The sequence below is a fragment of the Equus przewalskii genome, chromosome 29 (assembly GCF_037783145.1).
Source record: "Equus przewalskii isolate Varuska chromosome 29, EquPr2, whole genome shotgun sequence".
Classification (NCBI taxonomy): domain Eukaryota; kingdom Metazoa; phylum Chordata; class Mammalia; order Perissodactyla; family Equidae; genus Equus; species Equus przewalskii.
In genome coordinates, this window is record NC_091859.1 from 19,239,924 (window position 1) to 19,263,283 (window position 23,360).

Genomic DNA, 23,360 nt, shown 5'->3' on the forward strand with positions numbered 1-23,360 from the left:
AACTGGGACTAAATACTTTCTCGATAGCGTCTAGTGGAAGGGAACAGGATTCTCTTCCCTTAACCACCAAAAAATTCCTGAGCTGCCCCCAAATAACCACAGTATCCAAGACATGTCACTCCCAACTGGCTTAGCCTTGGGCAACATGTTTAAATACGCCATAGTAACTGCTTCCCAAGGGTCTTCATTTCACCCGCCAAGTGCTCCTTGTTGGAAAGAATTAGTATCAAAAACGCATCATCTAGAAGGCGAGATTATCAGCAAGACAAGAAAATAGCTTGTTCACATTTCTCCATCGTAATGGCTGCCCTAAGCAGATCTTCCCTTCAGGAGTGAGACTGTCATCCCCCGACTGCTGGCAGGGGGCGTGGCTGACGCTTCACAGCTGAGTCCCTCCCCAGGCATTGCCCTGGCTAGAAGGAGCTGCCTGTCGCTCTTGGGAAGAAACTGCCTCTAACGGCTTGTCAATGGGTGGGTACAAAAGCCTGGCATTGCCTCAGTTCAGACATCTGTGAAGGGACATCCCAGCTCCAGAGCTCCCGTGGGGGGTCCAGTGAGCTTTTGCTGGGACGGCAGTTTTTCACTCTGCCGAGTCGGGCTTCCCTCTCTCGTTGCATCATTCCTGTGAGCCTTCCCCACTAAATCTCCTGCGTGCGAATCTCAGTGTCAATTTCCAGGAAACTCCATCTGTAATGCCCGTCCCTGAGCCAGTCACTGGGGTGTTCTAGACAAATCAGAGCTCATCACAGAAGCTGGAGGTGGGGTCAGTCCCACTGACACGCCATGGTTGCCACACCATTGGGGGGAGGGTCAGAATGGAGAGACAACAGCACTGTCTGCTACACAATACAGTATGCTGAGTGATGTCAAAGATGTGTGAACAATGTCACAGTCCAACGACTGGTGCATCGTAGGGGCTGAGAAAGAAAAAAGCAGCCCCTGACACCCGGAAGTAATCACCACTAGACCTCAATAGTGTTACAAGTTGGTCTGATGTTCATCACCAGGCCATCTTTTTCCCTTGTTGGGCATAAACCATTTCACGGGACACCAACCTCAGACAAGGTTACTCTGAACCATGATGAAATGAAACCAAACAAGGTCACTGCACAATTTCGTCTGTGCAAAGACAAAAACAAGGTCCCTGTGCCACCCACAACACCCAGTCGTAGAACTGCCCTGGCTTTCTGGTGGTTTCCAATCTAGAGTAGATCCTTGATTTCTCAGCTCCTCCCCAAACCATCCAACCAAAGCCCAAATCTTATCATAATTTCCTTCTAACACCCTGTTACTGAGATACCTCCTGGTTCCCCATGGAATACATCCTCCTTCCATCAATGAGTAATAGATAGACCTTCTCTCATTGTTGGTGTGTTCCCAGTGGTCTTTGGCTAAAGGGCATGGACAGCACTGGATAAGCACATGTCGGGTGAATAACTGAGTGTACAGATGAGCCGCCGCCCCTCTTTCAGGGGAGCCTCAACAGAGGAGGCGACCTTTGAGGGGGTTCTTAAAGGAGGATTGGGCTTTTCCAGGCCGAGCAAGGGCAGAGAAAAATCATTTCAGGCAAAGGAAGCCACATGTGCAAAGGTCAGCCATACAAAAATGAAAGGTGAGGAGTCTATGTGGGTGGGGTGTGGGGTCAACTGGGAGGGTGCTGGGGCCAAATGTGGAGATCCTTGTAGGTCCACTCAATCCTGGAGGCAGAGAGAATGGAGAAGTGGGAGGCAAAGACCTGTAAATTTGAAATCTGGTTGAAAGGACGATTCCCTGAGTAGCCATAACTAAATTGTTTTCCTAACCCTTCTTATTCTTTTTTTTTTTTTTTTTTTGGAGGAGGTGGGGCAAGGGCAGAGGGGAGAGACACTCAGTTTTGTCAAATTACATATTTTGAGTTTTCCCAGTTTTCTCAACCTTAACTTTGAGGCACTCGTCTGACAACACTGAGTGCTTTGCTCCCCGAATATCAAGAACTCTGAGAATGGGGCGGGGAGGGGGTGTGCGATGGTGGAAGTCTCAGTCTGAGTCTAAAAGCCCAAGAACGAGGGGCATCAGTGTCTGATGGCAGGAAAGATGGATGTGCCAGCTCAAACAGAGCAAATTTGCCTTTCCTCCGCCATTTTGTTCTATTCCGGCCCTCAGTGGATTGGAAGATGCCCACCCACATTGGGAAAGGTGATCTTCTTTACTCAGTCTCCTGATTCAAATGCTAATCTCTTCCAGAGACACTTTTACAGACACACCCAGAAAAAATGTTTTACCAGCGATCTGGGCATCCCTTAGCCCAGTCAAACTGACACATAAGATTAACCATCACACCTTGTTAATTGGTTTTATGAGTACTTCATGTTTGTTAATTGCAGGTCTTTTGAAAATAACGTATATCTGATAAAGTTCAAGTAGACTAAAATGCCCCCGGAGTGCTCCCTAGTGTCACTCTAGACTACTATTATAGAGAATTGTGTGTATATTTATGAAAACCATTTTTTCATATTTTTACTACATATTATCAATAAACCATATAAGTATTATTTTGCACTTTTAAATATAAGTAGTATCACAATGTATATCATTTTATGATGTGCTTTTTTCACTCAATATTATGTTTTGAGATCCAGCCTTTTTGTTGCTATATGCAAAGCTCTAAGAACAGTGCCAGCAAACACCATGTAAGTATTAACTATTATTATTTTCATTATTATTAATATATGCCTTTAGACCATTCCTTGTAATTACTTTCTAGTAATTGAGCATTGATTATACTACATTTTATTTATCCATTCCCCTATTGGTGGATATTTAGGTTATTTTCAATTTTTTGCAATTATAAACAAGACACCATAGAATTTCCTTGGACGAGTCATGCTCACATGTTCAAGAGTTTGTATTCACTTAAACGTGGATTTGCTGGCTTGTAAGGAGAATGTATTTTAAGTTTTGCTAACTATTGTCAAATTGCTCCCCAAAATGTCTATAACCATTGGTTCTCATAACCAATGTATGAGAATCCCTACTTTGGTATATCTCCACCAACCACTGATTTTTTTAAAATGTGTGGGAACAAAGCAACAATCTTGTTTTAACTCGTATTTTCCTATTCACTAATAAATAAGCTTGGACTTTTATTTTCTACATTTATTGGCCATTTAGATCCTTAAGCTTTTCCAGGGTCCCAAACTACTTTGAGGACCTCCCTCAGAAAAATGTACATATGCACGCACACCACACTTTGTATACACATTGAGGGGCTGCATAGAGCCCCTGAAGACCACCCATGGACCCCTCAGAACAGAGACTCTCAAACTGCTAGGGGCTTCAGAACCCCCTGGGAAGTTTGCTAAAAGGCAGATTCCTAGGACCCATCTTTGGGGATTCTGACTCAGGGTGTCTGGGTAGGGTCTGAAGGGTTGATGCAGATGATAATTTTAAGACAGACAGCTTTAAAGTTTCCTGGATTCCCAATAAGAAATGCTATTTCTGCTTTCCAAGATGTTCCCTTCTCCCATAGCTGTGAAACAAAGGATAAATTCACCCAGTTTGATATGCAAAAGCTGTGACTTGCCTTCACACTGATGCTGTAGCTACTTTTAAATCCAGAGTTGCTGCCGCAGACACACCTTGTGCTTCTCATCAACTTAGCTGGGAGGGTGGGTGAAGGGATGAAGACATAGGATGCCATGTGATGCAAAGAAAGCCACGAGGAAAGGGAAAAATTTAGGAAATTCCAAGTTATGCAGAAAATGCTGCATAAAAAGCATATCCCTACTAAATATGAACAGCTTTTGTTTGGAATGGCTTGAGTTACTAATTTTATTACATGAGCAAGCTCATTTTTTCTCTGCCAGATACTTTAAAGATTCTCTTGTTAAAAGAAGGAAATAAATCTAGTTTTCTCTCAGATCTAAATTCACATAAGTGATTCTGTTGTAAGATGAAGAAAATTGATTGCCTCAACTGGAAATAAGATATTTTCTATTTAAAAACCTATTACTAAGAAAGCCATGCACAAGAGAATGTGCAGAACATTTTGAGAGCAGTTAAGTATCCTTTTGGTATGATGATGATGTTACACAGATACATTTCTCCACTTTCTTTTTCAGGCCTGCAGTTTTCAAGAGAGAGTTAATCCTTGTTTTTAACTAAAGTCACACGCAAACGCGTTCCTCTCTGAGCTTTTCAAAGCCAGCATCCTCTTGAACATTCGGTGTAATTCGGCTCTGTGAATGATGCCAGGAACAAGAATTAGGATCCGGTTCTAGAACTTAGAATGACTCACTGGTTAACTTTGGTCCTGTAACAATAGAAAAATGACTCAGTTGCTCTGTTTGTGAAACTGGGGCAGTGATGCCAGCTGCTTGCCTTGCACAAAGGGATGAAGGAGGGCCAGCCTTATGAGACAATAGAGGCCTCTGGAGTCGGGGCATTACATAGGTGGGGAGGAGGAAGGTGCCAAGAAAGAGCTGGAAGACCGTGGAGGGGGCAACCTGACACAGAACTGAAGGAAGCCTGTGAGTAGGGTGTTGTGTAAGCAAGGGGGAAAACTGAATGAAGTCAACTCCCATCCTTTGTCCTTCTAGAGACTATCTTTCTCCTTTCATGGGTAACTCGTTGGGTTCAGAGTGAAAACTGTCGCCCAGGCTTATTGAAACTTTGTGATGTCTGTTATCTTGCTCATTTGGCCATATAGTACTCCTCATACTACATAGATTTTCCAATCTAGACTGTATGTTTATTAAACACAGGAATTAGGATTGATATAGAGATAAACAATGAGTATATCTGGTAAAATGCCTGGCACTCTCCATATAAATACTGTATGTGTTGAATAAATGAATTCCTACACATAGAGTAAAACAAAACACACACACGCAAATCAGCATTCTTTTTCTAGGATTCAAGTCACAAAAAAGAGGGTTGGAAGGAGGCCTGGGAAGACACTTCTGCTATCAACTTCATTCCTGCCTGTGTTAATTATGATGTAGATATGAATGCAGTAATAGAGACTGAGTAACCATGACTTACACAAAATAGAAGTTTATTTCTCTCTCATATAATATGGCTGCTCTATAGTGTCACAAAACCCAAGTTTCTTCCACCTCACTTAGGGTATTATTCTCGTCTGCATGGTCCAGGAGGCTCACCACAACATCCGCATCTTGGCTGGTAGAATGGGGAAAGAAAGAAGACTACATCTTTCCTTTCAAGAACACGTCTTTTCTCTTCACAGCCCTTTGCTAGAACTTAGTCATATGACCACACCTAGCTGCAAGGGAGTCTGGGAAATGTAGTCCACATTCTGAGTAGCCATAGGTCCAACTAAAAATCAGGTTTCACTAACAAAAAAGAAGGGTGAAAGAATATTGGGACAACTAGCCATCTCTGTCACACAGCCCAGTATAAAAAAATAAAAGCAAAAAGAGGTGGATTTCCCAGAGTAACTAGAAAAATCCCCAGTGGACTCAAGTAGCTGGCACTAGCTGGTCTCACGAGCGTGCTAATCTACATGCCGTCATCCCAGATGTTCATTCAGGGAAAAGACCATTCTCAGCTTTGTATATTTGCTTTTTAAACAGCCTGCACTTTCATGTAATCTCTGATACCCTTAAATTTCTCTCCTATACCAAATTTGGGTTTTCATACTTCAGCTAAAATTTTGTTTTGGACCTCTAAAAGCCCACTTTGATTCCTGTACATACAAGACTAGAAGATGAAGGCATTTAGTGTGAAATCAGAGATCTGCCTGCATTCAGCTTGGGAAATAAGAATGAAAAGCCAGTGAGTATACCCAGAGCGAGAGTAGGAGAGGTTATGAGGGATCAGACAACCTAATAGTCATAATAATTAAAGTAACCATAAAATAGCTAAACTCTATTGAGGACTTACTGTCTGCCAAGCACTTTACCTGCATCATCTCATTTAGAATACTAAAAGAAAAATAATCAAGGAGGGAGGTACTATTACTATCCCCATTTTCAGCTAAGGAAACTGGGCTTAAGAAAGTTAAGTAACTTGCCCAAGACCACCCACCTACCATTTGCCAGAGCCTGGACTTCAACTCAAGAATCTGACGCTAGTATAGATCCCTTTAACCGCTGAGCACGCTGTCCTGCTGATGGAATAAGGGACTGTGAGCAATGCCCCAGGCATGTGTAGATATCGATCCTGTCAATCACCCATGTGAGAGTATTGGGGTGGGGGACCTAAGCCAGAAAATAATAGTTCCAACCTTCAGTATTTAAGAAGTCATCTTAGAAAATTAATTTAAAGCCTTTGTCCAATGAAGAAATTCAGAAAAAATTAAATATATTAAAAGCTAGTTCTACGTTCAATAATTTTCTTCTGTGATTATTAGCATTCACAAAATGTAAGCTACTCCAGATGTCAGGGTCACACCTCCTTTACATCATTTACTTCTATTGTAACTCATCACGTAATAATTGAAGCCTACCTCATCGGTACAAAGCGAAGTCCAGGAAGGTATATCCTTGGCTTTATTCCCAAATTTGGAACAGAATGAGTGGCCGATAATTATTTATTGAATGAATCAGTGTTTTCCTTCAACATATTCCTTTAGCGTTGTTTGTAATCTATTAGAAATGGTTAATACAAATAATATTATTAGATGTTGCTGTGTTTCAAAATTTGATACCAAGAACTTGCACTATAAAAAGTTTTGCTTAATCCATGTTAACTTGTCACAGGAATTGAATATCCCACTGACTTGTGTGTGTCTGTGTTCCCTGTGGAATTTCATTTCTATTAATAAGTTTGTTTACTGGACTACTTTTTGCCCCCAACACTTTGTGCGGTAGGTTTTAAATTTGACACCAGTGGATACGAAGGAGTCAAGTCATTAAGATAAACTGCTTCAGAACATGGTAATTAAGCACCAAGTAGAATGACCCCAGGACTCATCTGTCCTTAATAAATCCATTCTTGGAGAGAAATTCCACCACCCTAAGACAAATTCCTTCCTCCCCAGGAATTCCAGGTGAAAATTTCAGGATTCTTTTTACCTTGGAATTCTGATTCTTCAACATGTAGGCAGACCAGATTCCTAAAAAATTTACACAGATGCTTAACAGGACAAAAGCCTGTTGAGCACCGAAGGGACTTCTGTTTCCTTGGGATTTTTTAGCAGTTGCTCTCTGAAATGCATTATTTGTTTTCTTGTTTCCTTTTCAGAGCAAGCCCTCTCTCCACATCTCCCTTCTACTCCAGATTTTCAGCTGCAGGATTATAAAGAACTCAGGATTTCCCAGGTGAGAATTGGCCAAGGTCTTAAATAATTCACTACCTTTTATATCTGGTGGGAGCCCTTTGTCTCTCAAAACGCAACCACAACCCCAGCATCTGTGAAGCTGCCTCAAGGGCGCCTCACTGACCCTTCGCTGGAAGAAGACACACAGATGAGCCAGCTGGTTTTCTTCCAAGAACTTTTTTCCCCCAACTTTTTATTTTGAAAATTGTTAAACCTACAGAAAAGTTGAAAGAACAGTTTAATAAAAACCCATAAACCTTTCCTATAAGTTAACCAATTGTTAGCATTTTTCATGTTCCGAAGAATATTTTCTTTCTCTTTATATATCTATATTCTCATGGATACAGATGTACACATTTATATACTTTTTTTACTGAACCATTTGAAAGAAAGCTGCAGAAATCATGCTTCAGTCCTAAATACTTATGCTTCTATCTCCTAAAAAACGAAGATATCCTCCTGCATAGCCACAATACTACTGCCACATCTGAGAAATTTATCATAAATTTAATATTATCTAATATACAGTCCATAATCAAAGTTCTCCAATTGTCCCATAATGTGGTTTATAGTTGAGTTGCTTTTTTTTTTTTTCACTGAAGAAAGCCATCCATATTCTTCCAAGGTTCAAGCAGTGCATTTGGTTATCATGTATATTTAGTCTCTTTTTATCTAATTTTACCTACTTCCAGCCCTGTCTTTTCTGTTTTGCTTTGTTTTTCAAGTGTTTTGAAGAGTCCAGGGTAGTTGTCTTGTTGAGTGTGCCATATTCTGAGTTAATCTGATTGTTTCCTTGTGATTCAATTCCACTTAAGCAATTTTGGCAAGAACAGTACACTGTGATGCTGTTCCCATGAACTCTGAACAAACTCCAGAGCAAGGATTTTACCAAGGCCTGAGTGATCAGATTCAAAGGAATAAAAAGAAAAAAATGCCATGTTTTAAAAATGAGATTTTACATCCTGCTTTTAACAGAAGGGTGAGATGTTCAAAGCAAAATGAAAGATGGAGTGTCCAAGATTCATGTTCCAGATTATTAATAACTTAGGTATGTTTGAAAGGGGCCCTTGTCATGTCGAATCTAACAACCTTTGTTGAATCATCAGAACAGAGATCTGGGCAGGGTCAGCCTCTGCCCTTGCAAATTGGATAATTGCTAACTTGGTGCAATTTCAGGAATGTGGGAGGCCGCTCTTTCCCTCTCAGCTGCACCGCCTCCATTATGTGAGCCGTGATTCACGTCTACTGTTATTAACCATCAAAGCTCTTTAAGGCATAGCTACTATATGTCAGGCCTCATGCATCGTGCTTCGTTGATCTCTATATTACGACCACCTCATGAGGTAAACATTATAATGCCCATGTTATAGATGGGAAGCGGAGGCTTAGTGATGTAAACTTCCGAAGGGCCCAAGCAGCTTACTTGGGATTTGAATCAAAATCTGCCTCACTAACTAAAATTCTATAATTCCACCTTCCATCTGCTGCTCCTGTATTCCCCAATCTCATCTCATTTACCAGATAGCTTTCTCTTCTTTCTCTAGACCACACACTGCGCTGAGCATCTAAGAGCACCATTCCATGCCAATAAGTCCTTCTAGAAATTATAACTATTTTTGTTTGTGCCATCTCTACTTTGTGGGAGGCACCTTGCTCAGTGTTCTACACATCACATCTCATTTACTCTTTCCAAGAACTACATAAAGAAGGTGTGTATTAATAATGTCCTGTGGTCACTCAGCTAGTAAATGGCAGAGTAGGGATCTGAACGAGATCTGACTACAGGCCTGAGCTTCTAAACAAGATACTTTTCAGCCTGGCTGTAAGAATAACATGGCAACCTTAGACAGTACAATGGCCCAGAGATTTGCCAGTAGCAATAAAGGCCAAAACGTTGATTCCTTGAGCTCTGAACTTCTCTGCCCCCATGCTGCCGGGAGCACAACCCCAAATGAGACTCCCCAGATCATTCCCCTAATGGGCCATTGACTCATCGGTTCCTGTGAGCAAACCACTGCACAAGACTCCTCCCGCACAGAAAAGATGATAGTCCTCTTGCATTTGGAAAGAACCGGGAGCCAAGATGCCACTCCCAGGAAGAACATGCGCATCCTCTATCTCTATTTGCTATTCCTCCTACACACACTCTTGAAACGATTGAGTCTAATAAAAGAAGATGTTTCCTTGCAGCTAGAGAAAGCAAATCTTCCAAACGAAAGCTCAGAACACAGCCTGACTACGATTGCTATGTTGATAGCAAGGATTTCCCCAACAAACAAATAAACACACCAGCTTAGCCAAATGCATCCAACATGCTCTCCAGCCTCTTTAATGAGCAGGAAGCCCAGAAGGTGAGGAAGGTTGGGTAACTCTAGCAAACACCTCCTGGGGTGCCTGCCCTTCCCATGCGGCCTTCTTTGACAGCAGTGCCTCTCCCGCAGCCCCACCTCCCTGCTACAGCTGATGGGACCAGGAGTAGGTGCCTGTTAGAGCGCCTCTCCTAGAGACTGGAATTCAGGAACTCCCGTTCCTTGTCTTAAGGTTCTTGAACTGAGAAGCAATGAAATGTCAGTCTTGGGTGGCGGCGTGGAAATGGAAGAAAGCAGGCTTACTGAGAGAGACAGACACCAACCCAAGGGGAGTCGTCCTAGCCACAAATCTCAATTTGCCATCAGTGCTACCCCGTGATCCATCTATGCATCCCTGGTATATTTGCTTCCCCATTTCCAAAATGCACATCCCCCCTCTTCAAACACCAGCCCTCCCATGCTCGCCTGCCCTTCACCCCATGTGAGTCCTGGATTGCATTCCCTATTACCTTCTCACAGACTTCACGCTCAAAATTATGGCCCGCTCTGGATTATTCCCATGAACATGCAGTAATTATTGCTCATCTTTTAAAAATTGGAAATCCTCCCTTTTCCATGCATTGTTTCCCAGTCACCACTTCATTTTCTGCTCCTCTTCAAAGCAAAAGGTTATCAGTACTTACAGCCTCCACTTTTTAAAATTTTTACTCTTATATTCTCTCTTCAGTCCACATTAGTCACGCTTCCTTCTCTCTCGCCTCATGAAGAGTGGTCTCGTCAAGGTCACTAATGACCTCTGAGTTTGCCAAACCTAAGGATCCCTCCCCTGGTATTTTCTCACTTTGGCTGTCTGCAGCATTCAACATAGATGAGCATTACCTCCTTTGCAAGGTTTCCATGGCGTTGCTTTCTCCTGGCTTTCCTTCTACTTCTCTGCCTCCTTCTCCATCAGCTTTCCTGGATCTACCTTCTTCTTTTGTTCTCCAAATGTCAAAGGAAAAGAAAGCAAGGCAGGGAAGGAAAGAAAGCAAATACAGTGGTGCATTACAAAGCTGGCTTCCCCTTGGGGTCAGGCGTGATTGATTGCTCCATCTTCCAAGAGGCCACATGAATGACTGCATCTCAGGACTGGCTGTCCAAGGAGAGGAAGAGGGAAGATTTTATCCACTGGTTCCCACTTCCCATTGGACAAAGGTTTCCTCCATGGGACAATAACTCCTCACTTCCTGGTTGCTTCTACACAGGCACTGAGTAGGTCAGCATCAACAGGGAATCCCCAGGATGGAAGATGACAGCCATCTTGGAAACAGGGCCTTGTCAGATTGCATCTACAAAAGTCAGTGGGAACGCACACAGAGCCAGCAACTGACGCAGAGCAAATATGCAGAGGCTCCTGGGTCCAGTGAGTCTGACAGCACCCAAGGTAGCTCCTAAGAGGTGTCTTATACAACATCCCTTTCCTCTCTGCACAACTCCAGACTTGCCCACTGGACATTTCCACATGAATGTCTAATAAGCACATTAAGCTTTAAAAGGTCAAAAGAGAATTTTACCTCCCTTCCCACCGCAACATGCTCCTCCTACAGCTTCCCTTTCTTGGTCAATAGCATCTTAATCCAACTGGTTGCTAAGCTAAAAATCAAAGAGTTATCATTGGACTTTCTCACTTCCTCATCTCATTCCCATCTCATGGACCAGTATGTCCTCTTGGCTCTAGCCACAAAATGCATTCCAAATCCACTCACTTCTCTGTGTCTACACTACAACCAACCTAACCCACCCATCAGCATATCCCAGGTTAACTCTTCTTGATTTAACTGGACCCCCTTTTCTTTACTCCTCCACGATACAATTTCCACACAGCTGCAACCAGAATGAGCCTCTTTTTTTTTCACATTTCATTATAAAAAAATTTCGAACATACGCCAAAGTAGAAACAATAGTAAACCAAACCCCAATTCTATCCAATTACGGCCAATCCTGTTTCACCTCTCTCTCTAATTTTGAGGTAAAGCCCAGACATTATATCATTTGATCTATAAGTGACATAATTTTGCATAAGTTTGCATCTCTTAAAGATACGAACTTTAAAAAAATAACTACGTCAGAGGAAAGAGCCATAAAAATTGCCAACAATTCTTTAAAAACCATAACTACATAACATCACAGAGTGCTCTTATTTTTCTTTTCTTTTCTTTTTTTTTTTTTCTTGAGGAACGTTAGCCCTGAGCTAACTACTGCCAATCCTCCTGTTTTCGCTGAGGAAGACTGGCCCTGAGCTAACATCCGTGCCCGTCTTCCTCTACTTTATATGTGGGATGCCTACTACAGCATGGCTTTTGCCAAGCGGTGCCATGTCCGCACCCGGGATCCAAACCGGCGAACCCTGGGCCACCGAGAAGCCGAACGTGCTCACTTTGCTGCGCCACCGGGCCAGCCCCTGAGTGCTCTTTTTAAACGGTAAAGCAGGTCACATCACTTCCTTGCTAAAATCTCCCAATGGCTTTCCATCATGCTTTGTATAAACGAGGCCAAACTCCTTATCGATGCCCAGAAGGTCCGATCTCACATGGCCCATGCCTGTGTCTCTGGTCCCACTCCCAACCAGTCTCTCCCTGTCCACTGCACACCAGCCACACTGGCCTTCTTTCTGTTCTGCAAATGCTCCATGCTCATTCCTGCCTGAGAGCCCTCGCACTAGTTCATCTCTCTGCCTAGGAAGTTCGTCCCTGTCATCCTCCTATGCTTGGCTCCTTCTTGTCATTCAGGTCTCACCTTACATGAAAACACCTCTTATCACCAGGCTCGAATAGCCACCAGTCATTCCCACATTACCCTCTTCTAATTCTCTCCGCAGTCCTTTGCCCATGACATTTCCGGTATGCCCTGGACAGGTTTACACTTATTGTCAAGCATGACTATTAATAGCACCTCATTCTCTCTCAAATGGGGGCAACAAATTTTATGGTCAGTCTGTTCACAAAAATCATATTTTTGTTTGACTTTGCTTTGTTTATTGTGTGTCTCCTTCTGCAAGAATGTAAGCTGCCTGACAGGAGCGCTCTCATCTGACCCGTTCTTCACTGCGTCCGCAGTGTTTGGGATATGGGAGGTCTGTTGAAGGAAGGGAAGAAGGGGATGAGGAAAAGGAAGGGAAAAAGGTCTGTCTCAGGCTGACTTTCCAGTTCCTGGTTCTAATCATCCTTTGTACTCTCTGGACTAGTCTTCCATAATCTTCCAGAAGCATTCCTATTTTGCTTAACATAGATCGAATGGGTTTCTGTGACTTATAACCAAGCAATTCCTGAGAGCAGCTAATTTCTTTTAAGAAATTGTTAACTTTCCCCTTCATATTATATTTTTCTTCCAGTCAATTGCTTTCTTTAATTTAAAAAAAAAAACTATTGTAAGAGCAGTAGTCATAGATTGTTTGTATCCACCCCAAATTCGCATACTGAAATCCTAACCCCCAGGTCAATGGTATTAGGAGTTGGGGCTTTTAGGAGGTGATTAGTTCATGAGGGTGGAGTCTCCGTGAGTGACATTATTGCCCATTTATAAAAGGGACGCCAGAGAGCTCTCTTGTCCCTCCCGCCATGTGAGGACGCAGTGAGAAGACTACCATCTATGAACCAGGAAGTGGGTCTTCACCAGACACCAAATCTGCCAGTACTCCAATCTTGGACTTCCAGCTTCGAGAACTCTGAGAAATAAATTTCTGTTATTATAAGCCACCAGTCTTTGGTATTCTCTGGTGGCAACCTGAACAGACTAAGATAGCCAGACTTCTAAAACAAGAAAAATCCGCAAAAAATGTTTTCCTTAACCATAAACCGTTGAGAAGACTAGAATTGCAAACAGGGAGTTCAAATAAAAGGTGATTATTCCTACTCCACAAACTACAATAAATATTAGTGACACAGGCAATATAGCTTCAGATCCTGATTATGCATGAACTCATTTTTACAAACATATTTCAGTGGAAGACTTAAGTACATTGTCAAAACAGTAATAAATCCTTGAAAAACCTAGGTTTTTTTCTTTCATGCATGTGAAGGGTGTGTATGGCCATTGCCTTCAGGTCGCTCCATTTCAGGAAATTCATGCTTATAAATCATCATTGTAAAATAAAAGCCATTCTATAAAAAAAGAAGAATCGGAGCATTCACTCCAACAGAACAATATGAAAAGCAACCCTTGGTGGGTTTTTTCAATGGGAATGGTGGGGGCTAGGGTTTGCCCCAAACTTGAGGTGATAGCTGATGATAGGAATATTGGTTCACAGCACACAATATTGAAAAACATTGAATAAGCTCACTTCCCAAGTAATAGTAACAGTCTTTGAATAAAAATGAGATAATCAATTACAGGTGGAGATGAAGTTTTACTGAAGAAATGCACCCCAGACCTCTTCTCCAACCTCCGATCTACTCTCTTTCCCCAACCAAAAAGGAAAATGAGTTTTAGGAACCAAAAGACGAAGAGAGGGCCTCAGTCTGAACACGTGGCACACCTTCCCACTCCCGGGAGAGACAAGAGCCATTTCTGCTCAGGAAAAATTATTGCCCTGATCTGTGCCAGGATCTGGGTGTACGGTGATGAGTAAAATAGACAAAATCCTTGCTCTCGTGGAGTTTACAACTTGAGGCCACCCCAGAAATAGCACTGCCCAAATGCAGTGTACATCAATGTGCTACCAGGAAGGCAGCACCTCACAAGGCCTGTAGTTAGTCAAAGGGCCTGCGTTCAAATTCTGGCTTTACAGTTTAGTGGCTGTGTGATCTCAGGCAAGTTACTTAATTTCCCTGTGCCTCAGTTCCCCCTTCTGTAAGCTCATAGGCTTATTGAGAGGATTAAATGAGTTAAATAGTGTAAAGCAATTATATTAATGCTTAACATAGAGTAAGCTGTAGATGAGAGTTTGCCATTTCTGTTATTATTACAGTAAAGGGTGGGGTTGATTGAAAGGTCCTGTATTTGGAACTCTTAATCAAGGAACGTTATGCACCCAAACATGCCTGAACACAGTTTCCTGGTAGCCAGGTCATTTTTCCTCCAGACAAGAATTATGAGGTTTCTTATCTGGAAAAACTGAACGGCTCCAGAGAAAAGACCTCCACAAAATGGCATTTGGAAGTTCTCTAGCATTTGAGCCAACTCCTTGCCAATCACCCTAAAACAGCTACCTTTAGGCCGCAAGCCCCACCCAGCCAGAAGCATTGCCACCCTACTTTCCAGCAGCTCATGCTTAATTGTGAAAGAACTGCTCAAGTGACCAGACCTTTGATGGCGGAGAGACATCAAGAAAAGCAAACAGGTAGTGGCATCTCAGAATAAATGAAATATAGGAAACTGAAGGGAACTCGAATCTTCTAAAAGGTTGAGGGAAGATGTTGTCTATAAAACAGCACCAAAATGCTATGAAGAAAAAAGAACAGAGAAAAAAGAGCACAGAAGAGAGGGCAACCCACAAAAAGCACCATGTTATTTCAACAAGTAGATACAACCACAACTCCCTCTCTTGTTCCTCAGTGTGTATGTCTATGAAATGGAGATAATAATTATCATGATTACCCTCCCAGGAATTGCTGTGATGATTAAAGGGGTTAATAAATATGAAGAGAGTAGAACAGTGTCTGGTATATAGTAAGCACAATAAATTGTTAGTTTTTAAAATATTATTATCTTCAAAATGTTAACACTTGCAGCTTTCAATCAGGAAAGGAAAAGGGGAATGAATTTGGGAAAGAGCCAGTCGGAAACATATTAGGTGCCAGGCACTCTTCAAAAGCCATCTGATTCGAATCCTCCTTTCATAACTCTGAGGTAGGTAAGACTGTGCCCATTTCATAGAGGAGGACATAGAGGCTCCAGACCATACGGCTACTGAGTGCATGTGGGGCACATTTTCATTCTACAGGACACTACAAGTGCTCTTCCTTTCAGAAAAGACCTCCTTGTTTGCAGAAACCATTAATTCCATGGGCACAATCCCATTATAATGCGCCAAACATCATTAAAGCTGTTCACTCCTGCTAAATGGCGCCATAATCAAACTGTCAAGGAGGATTGCAAACTTAAAGACCGCTATTAAATCACGCTCTGGCCCCGTGTTGCCAGGGAAACCAACCTCAGTTCTTTCAACCTTTCCTCATACGTGTTATTTTCTCAGCCCTTGGTCACTGTCCCTTTTCTCTGCAGTCTTGAACCCCAGAAGTATCAGAGACAGACTGCCTTGGGTGGGCCTGTCACTCCACTTGTCCCACCTTCTCTCCCTGGTCCTTTTTGGCAACTCTGGTTAATATCATCAGAAGTTTCTCTTATTTTGTTTGTTTTCTTAAAGAAGCAAGCTGCTGTTGTTGATAACATTTATTTTATCTTTGTTTTCTACTTTATTCATGGTCACTTCTTTTTTTAAATTATTGAGGTATAATTTACAAATAATAAATTTCACCCTTTTTAGTGTACAGCCCTATGAGTTTTAACAGATGCATGCAATCGTGTAACTACCACCATGAAGATATGGAGCATTTCAATTATCTCAGAAAGTTCCCTTATGGCCTTTTGTTGTCACCTCCAGCCCCTGGTAGCCACTATCTGTTTTTGTTTCTACAGTTTACCTTTTCCAGAATGTCATATAAATGACATGGACTCATACGGTATGTAGCCTTTTTTTTTTTTTCCCGAGTAAGACTGGCCCTGAGCTAATATCCGTGCCCATCTTCCTCTACTTTATATGTGGGACACCTACCACAGCATGGCTTGCCAAGCGGTGCTACGTCTGCACCTGGGATCCAAACCGGTGAACCCCGGGCTGCCGAAGCGGAACATGTGAACTTAACCACTGTGCCACTGGGCGGCCCCCATTTTAGTCGTGGGTCCTTCTAGTTATGGCATGTGGGATGCCACCTAAGCATGACCTGACAAGCAGTGCCATGTCCGTGCCCAGGATCCAAACCCACAAAACCCTGGGCCACCGAAGCAGAGCGCGGGAACTTAACCAATCGGCCACGGGGCTGGTCCGGGTACGTAGCTTTCCGTCTGGATTCTTTCATTTAGCATAATGCATTTGAGAGTCATCCCTATTGTGTGTCAGAAGTTAGTTACTATTTATTGCTCAGCAGGCTTCCATTGTTTGGATGGACTACAGTTTCTTCATCCATTCATCAGCTGAAGGACATTGAGGTTGTTTCCAGTTTTGGGTGCTTATGAATAAAGCTGCTTTAAACATTTGCATATTGGTTTTTGTATGAACATAAGTTTTCAATTTGCTTGAGTAAATGCATAAAAGTGGGATTACTGAGTCATATGGTAAGTGTATTTTAACTTCATAAGAAACTGCCAAACTGTTTTCCGAAGCGGCTGGGCCATTTTGCATTCCCATTAGCAGTGGATGAGAGTTGCTCTGCATCCTCCTCAGCACTTGGTATTATTGGTTTTTATTTTATTTTATGCCACTCTTTTATGAGTGTAACATCTCATAGGGGTTTTAATTTGCATTTCTCTAACAATGTTGAGCATCTTTTCATGTGCTTATTGGAGATTTTTCAAGTCATTTGTCCATTTTTTTTAACTGGGTTTTTCTTATTTTTGAGTTTTGAGAGTTTGTTATATATTCTGGATACAAGTCGTTAATCACATACTGATTCCCTGCTTGCCTTTTTATCCAACCAAGGGACTACACTGACATTTCTGAGATAGAATAGAGATGGTTCTTAGCCCGTAAACGCTAGTCACAAGGGAGCTGCTGTTTGTGGAAGAAAACAGGCAAGGCCTTGCTTGTGTGATACCCTAGAGCGCTTCTCTCTCTTCATCCTCTTCCACACAAGTCAGAATACTCAGGGGCTATGGTAAGGGGGAACAGAGACACAAAATAACACAAAAGTTTTCTAAGAGTGGGCCAAAACCAGTAAGGGAAGTTAGTTTGATAGTTTAGTTTAGTTTAGTTTGTTTCACTTTGAGACTGGACCGGGAGGTGCCATTTTCATTCTGCACCTTCTCTCAAGAGTAAGGATCCTCCCTATTTCCCTCATCTCCAGCTCCAACAGGACCCATCTGAAAGGCTGAGCAAACCAGACTCAGAGAGGAAGAAGGGGTCAGTCCTGAGAGAAGGGGACCATGGAAAGGAGAGGGAGAGGGGTTCCCTGGTGCCCATCAGGGGGACTCAGCGTGTACTGAGCGATGACTTTCTATATTGCAACATCATCTGGACTCCTGGCGTATGTTTGATCAATAAAAAGATTTTTAGGTAGGAAAGGCTTCGAGGTGGTAATCTATTTGGGATTGCTGGAGGATCAGGAGGGGCCTGAAGCTATGTTTGCAAAACTCTTCACAAAGGAGTGCAAATACCAATTCTCCATATCAAAGAAGGGGGCAAAAGTGAAGCTTTCTGCTAATGGCCTGTAACATCCCACCTTCTAGCCTTTAGGGAAAGAGTTAGGAAGACAGCGAGTTCAACTCTCTATCTGTGTTTCCAATATCCATCTTTCGCAAAGGAATGATAGATAGATGATGATAGATGATAGATAGATAGATATAGAATCACTGGCTTTTGACTCTAATCAAATAATCCAAACAATTCTAGAATTTCTGATTCTGTATTACTTACTTGACCTGAGGGTTCCGAAGCGCTCACAGCATCTAAGAAATGAAAAAAGACAACTTCATATGGCCCAATCTTTCTTTGGTAAACATAAATAAAGTAGTCAGTCTATTTTAATTTCCTTTCTCTTCTGTTGAAGTAGACAATTAAACCTGTAATCCAGAAGCATGAATTCCTGTTAACACAGATGATACCAAATGTGCCCCAGCAAGTCACTAAATGCCTTGACCTCTTCAGCTCTTCTGTTGATCCCTGTACTTTGGATTGAGTATTTCCTTTACTATCAGTATTTACACAGGCCTGTTCCACATCATGGCACCCTATGTAAGACGAGTGGTTCTGAAAATACATCATCATGGATCATCAGCTATAATGAGAAGTAGATTAACCCAGGGGCATGCCATCAAATGATCTGCCAAAGGTACAGTTGACAAAGCCTTCATCAGTCATTACTGATATAAATACCATCCTCCTCAGAGGATCATTTGCAATGTGTCTCTCAGAGCTAAATCAGTACTCTAATTGCAACATCAGTTATGGGCCCTGCTCAGTGATGAGAGGGGCAAAGATATGAGGATGTTCTCAGCCGAAGCTATTTATACATGCCACGTGGTCCTTAATTATCTGGAAGGGCGGGGATAGGGAGAGTTGGAAAGTTGACATGACTAAAAACTGAATCCACCCAACCCCTTTTGCACCATTCTGGAGAGAGAGAAAACTCTAGGTACTTCCTTTGTAAGAGAAAAAGGTAAAAAACCTCAAATCCTGTGAGAATGCAGTCTACCCAGTTGCCAACTGGTATTTCACTGCTAATACTACTGTCTATTATTTGAGTTCAAGACTTCAGGGGACTATGGGAAAGAAAATTCAGGTTTTGTAAGCCCAAAATCAAACAGGCACTCTTGGTAGAATCTCCTTTTATCCTCAAAGGTAGATGAAAGTTGTTGATTAGAAAATTGACTCAGTTATTCCAGAAAGTTGGTCAATAAAAAATCCAGACCTCAATTCAAAAACTTGCTGGAACATAACATATAATCATTCGTTACATATTCATAAATTTATATATTAAATGCCAGAGATTCAAAGTAAAGTACAGGAAGAATATCGGATATAAGGTACGTTTGTGAAGAAACAGCTGTAAATAATGACTACACTTATTTAGTGCTTCCATGTGTCAGAGACTATCCTAAGAACCTTACCTATAATATCTAAATAAATTCTTCCTACAATTCAATAATGGAAATACTATCCACATGTTACTGTTAAAGGAACTATGCTCCATGTCACATGCCATTTAAGTAGAAGTGTCAAAATTCAAATACTCATCTGACTCCAAAGTCTTTGCCCTAAAACACTATTCTTTATTCTACCTATTAGTATGGACCTCATAGCTTATCATACTCACACATCTTGCTTCCCTCTAATGTCAACTGACCTATTTACGACCTTTCAAGGCAGCTACTCTTCCTCTTGGCTCTCCTTAGCACATCTTTAAGTTGTGAATCTGCTGTGAACAGGTCAACTTTCTCAACTCAAGTCTAATAATGAGATTGTGATTGGTCCAGCTCTTCTGTGTCTGAGCAAGGATTTTGCACACTCATAACCTGATGATCACCCGTGGTCAGGTACCTGGGCTTGTTTCAATCAGCTGATGGCTGGAAGGGAGGGAGCAGGGAAGGAGCAGAGCCCCGGCTCTGTTAGCAGAGGCTGTGGGTGGGCTGGTTTCCCTTGGCAGAAGCTGTAGAAACTGAGACTGATTTGGGTAATACAAATATGGTGAACAGATTCAGAATATACCATTGTGAAGAGTTTTCTTTTCTGAATTCTCCTTCTGCCTAAAAGCAGAGTCTCCCAAAAGAACTCAGCTGTCATAAATGCCCTCCCTGGAAAACCAGGAAATATTGACTCCTGTCACTGGAGATCAGCATCAGAATAAGAAATCCTAAATAGACATTGTCGCAAAACTATCCTATCTCCTATCTATATTCTCCTAAGGGCCCATTTATCTTTCCTAAAAGTCATGTGTTTTCCCATAACTGCCCTTCTCCCTGTTCTCTTCTCTTCCCCTACTTATGATGGCATACAAGCCCCAAATTCTAACTGCCTCGAGTCACATTTTTCTGTGAATTCCCACAGACACACATGGATTAAAAAATCTTTCTTTTCTCTTACTAATCTGTCTTTTGTCGGTTTAACTTGCAGGCCTCCAAATATCAAATGTAAGAGGGTAAAGGAAAAGTTTCTCCATCCTCACAATGGAATAGTTTGAAACCATCAAAAATGATACTGTAAAAGAATATTTAATGACATGGAAAAAATCCACTATCTGTTAAGTTAAAAAAGAAGGTTGCCAAACTCAGCTCTAGAGTCAGACTTCATTTTTGTAAATACATACGTTTGTATACATGCATTGAAAGTCTAAAAGAGTGTTCACTAAAGTGTTAAAATTACCCTGAGGACTAGGAGCAATTTGAACTTTTCTTTTTATTCCATTGTGTATAATTTGAATTTATAATAATAAACTATATTAATTTTTCTATTGAAAAAATGTGCAAATATTTCCTTTTTGAAAAAATAAGAATCTATGTATACCTTTTGTAGAAACCATATTATTTTTAAAATTAGCTGTAAAAGTAAAGATATACTTAAAAATTTAGCTATGGAAATATTCATTGCCATGCTAGCAAAAGAAAATTTCAAAGAAAAAAGTCCAACAACGAAACATTGAACAAGTAAGTTAAATGATATCCAGAAAATGGATATTTTGCAATTATAAAATCAGTGGCTCTAATTAGGATTTAGAACTTTTCTTCATTCTTGGCCATCTCACTTGAGACGGCTTAGAACCCATGGAAAAAAGCATCTGCTATTAAGGTTTTATAGTCACAGAACAAAGCAGACTAGACTAATAAATGCGCATTTTAACACAGAAGGCAAAGGTAATTTCTCAATCATCATATTAGGTTTCCTTAATGAGTGTTCATTTGTTCATCATTGAGTGGCAGATTGTCGCCAGAGACTGATCGTACTCTGACGATGCCTCTCCAGAATCCTACGCTCCTTACATCCACGGTAACAACATTTCTGTAAGAATTCTTATTTGCAAAGTTGGCAGGCCGCAGGAAAGTAATGGAAATACTGGTGAACATTCAAATGCAGTACAGTATTTCACAGTAGATGTAACCTGAAAATCATTTTTATAAAAATCATTGTCTTCCTCAGAAAGTGAAAAATAGAATTACCATATGATCCAGCAACTCCACATCTGGGTATATTCCCGAAAGAACTGAAAGCGGAGACTTGAAAAGATGTTTGTATATCCATGTTCATAGCAGCATTATTCACTATAACCAAAATGCAGAAACAACCCAAGTGTCCACGCATGGGTGAATGTATACGCGCGTGTGTGATGAAAATGTATTTCATTCTGTGGGTCATGGTCACATGAAAGTCTCTGTTTAAAGCATATGCCCAGATATGAGGAGGCAAAAAAAATGAGTAAATTATAAATTAGGTAATTAATTTTTATTAATGTATCTCTAATAGTAATTGGCAAAGCCCGCCAAACATCTTGGCATGCAAGCGCTTAGAGTTCCTGCTCTACCACTGCCCTTTTCAGAAGCATATTCTTTTCTGAATTGGCTCCAACACCTCTACAATCATCACAGGTTTTCCATCTCTATTTCCTCAGTGATGATCACGTATAGACATACGCTGGACTAAAGTAGACCTGAAAGCTAAGTAGTAAAGGGTGTGTTTAGTGAATAAATAGTAGATTTCTTGACTATTTTAATCTACTTAAGTAAACAAAGATTTTCCTAACCCCTCCAGCGCTTTAAATTTTCATGCTTAGTTGTCGATACGCCTATGAAAATCTTATCTTCTCAATTTCTTGACCCTTGACTAGAGTCAAGAAGAGGCCCAGTGGGGACAATTTTGGAGGTCAGCCCAGGCTGAAGTGGATGGCCAATTGACACCAAGCGGAACGATGGACAACCATGTTAATAGATCTCCTGATTTTCCAAGAGAAGTTAGAAATTTCTATTTTTATATGAAATCTCCTGTTTTTAAACGTTGGCAACTGATTCAAAATAATTTTAAACACTTTGAAAGATAAATAAAATGTGTCTGCAGGCAGCCCAGTTTGTGACCTCTTCTTCTAGAAGTCCCCTAGAGAAGACTTAGCAATAATTACTCTTCGGAGCCTCCCCAACTTTACCCCATTCTCACCTCCACCCCTCCCTCATTAACTCCCTCCCTAATTAACTGTTCTTTGACCTCAGTTACTAAAGCAATTTATATGTATGTCTGTTAGAGTGCTCAATACATTCTGTGAAAGTTTTGTTGTCGTTGTTTGGTTTTTTCATATCTATCTGCCTTGCTAAAGATAAAGTTGACCTCTGAGCTTGGTGCTCAGTTAGACTTGGAGGAAATCTGTTTGAGTTCCAGCTCTGACATGAGACAACTTTGGTTGAATCATTTGACCTCTTTAGGTTCAGTTTTCACATCTAAAATGTGAATTAATAATAATAATGGAAAAAACAGTGGCTCCATTATTAGCTATAACAATGGAGATACAGTGTATTATCTGCAGTCAAACCTTCCAGAAGCTCTCAGGAAGAAACTCTGAGTGTAGATGGATTTTTTAATTAATAATTATGATAATAGGTGGAATATCGAGTGCTCGCATGTGCCAGGCACTTCCCAGATGCTTTATCCGGTCCCTTAATCTTCACAACAACTCTATAAGGTAAACGCTATCATTGTTTGTATTTTACTGGTGAACAAAATAAGGCTTAGGGTGGTTGAATAGAACTTCTACTAAGTGGCAGAACTGGAACCAGAACCGAGATGTCGCACTTCAAGGCCCCGGATCTTGAACACACCCCTGATTCACTACAGCATAAAGTCTCAGAACAGAGTCTTTCCTCAATCTGTTTGGTCCCTAAGGCAATAAGATGGGCGGACACATAAACTCTTGTGTCTTTCATATTTTGTGTGTGTGGCTAGGCTAGATGGATGGTTGTCTGTGGGGACAGGGAAAAGGACAGCCCAGTCAGTGATTTTAAGCTGATTTCTCTATGGGGACAGGGTTTGAGAAAAGCTTTCAACAAAGGGAAACAAGGGGGCTTAGCAGATATGAAACAGGAGTTTGCTCGTGCCTCCTGGCCCCCATTCTACCCACCTG

The 23,360-nt window shown here is 41.4% G+C and overlaps 1 long non-coding RNA gene across 1 annotated transcript; it reads left to right on the forward strand.

Moving 5' to 3' along the window:
- The first annotated feature begins 4,264 nt into the window (after positions 1–4,264).
- On the forward strand, positions 4,265–22,309 carry LOC139080271 (uncharacterized). Its single transcript, XR_011534622.1, has 3 exons — positions 4,265–4,508; positions 7,186–7,262; positions 22,080–22,309. It is a non-coding gene; the product is annotated as an uncharacterized lncRNA (long non-coding RNA).
- Positions 22,310–23,360: the final 1,051 nt, after the last annotated feature.